Source organism: Gavialis gangeticus, unplaced genomic scaffold, assembly GCF_001723915.1.
Source record: "Gavialis gangeticus isolate Ggan-Ray unplaced genomic scaffold, GavGan_comp1, whole genome shotgun sequence".
NCBI lineage: Eukaryota > Metazoa > Chordata > Crocodylia > Gavialidae > Gavialis > Gavialis gangeticus.
The window spans coordinates 80768288-80768600 of NW_017729022.1; the positions used below are offsets into that span (position 1 = coordinate 80768288).

At 50.8% G+C, this 313-nt stretch overlaps 1 protein-coding gene across 9 annotated transcripts in view; it reads right to left on the reverse strand.

The window, feature by feature from the left end:
• BICD1 (BICD cargo adaptor 1) overlaps positions 1-313 on the reverse strand; it is a 316001-nt gene that overhangs the window by 59506 nt on the left and 256182 nt on the right. The window lies entirely within an intron of this gene.

Here is a 313-nt window from a genome sequence, read left to right on the forward strand (position 1 = left end):
TGGGGAATCTGTGCTCCAAATGCTAATCAACCCTCACACCCAGCTCAGCATTTATCAGACCAGTTCTAATCTGGATTTACAAAGGACTTTTCCTTCCCCCCCTCTCGCTCCCCCCACACACACTTCTAAGCAGAAGTAAGTTTATTAGGCGTCTCGGGCCCTACATTCCCCGGTCCCACTATGGGGGCCTATGTAAACTTAATTGGCTAAGACTCGGTTGCCGGGTTAGGGAATGCTGAGGCAATAGACCGAGTCCGAGGGGGTATGGATAACATTTGAACAATGGTACAGGGTTCATCACAGCGTCCAGCCC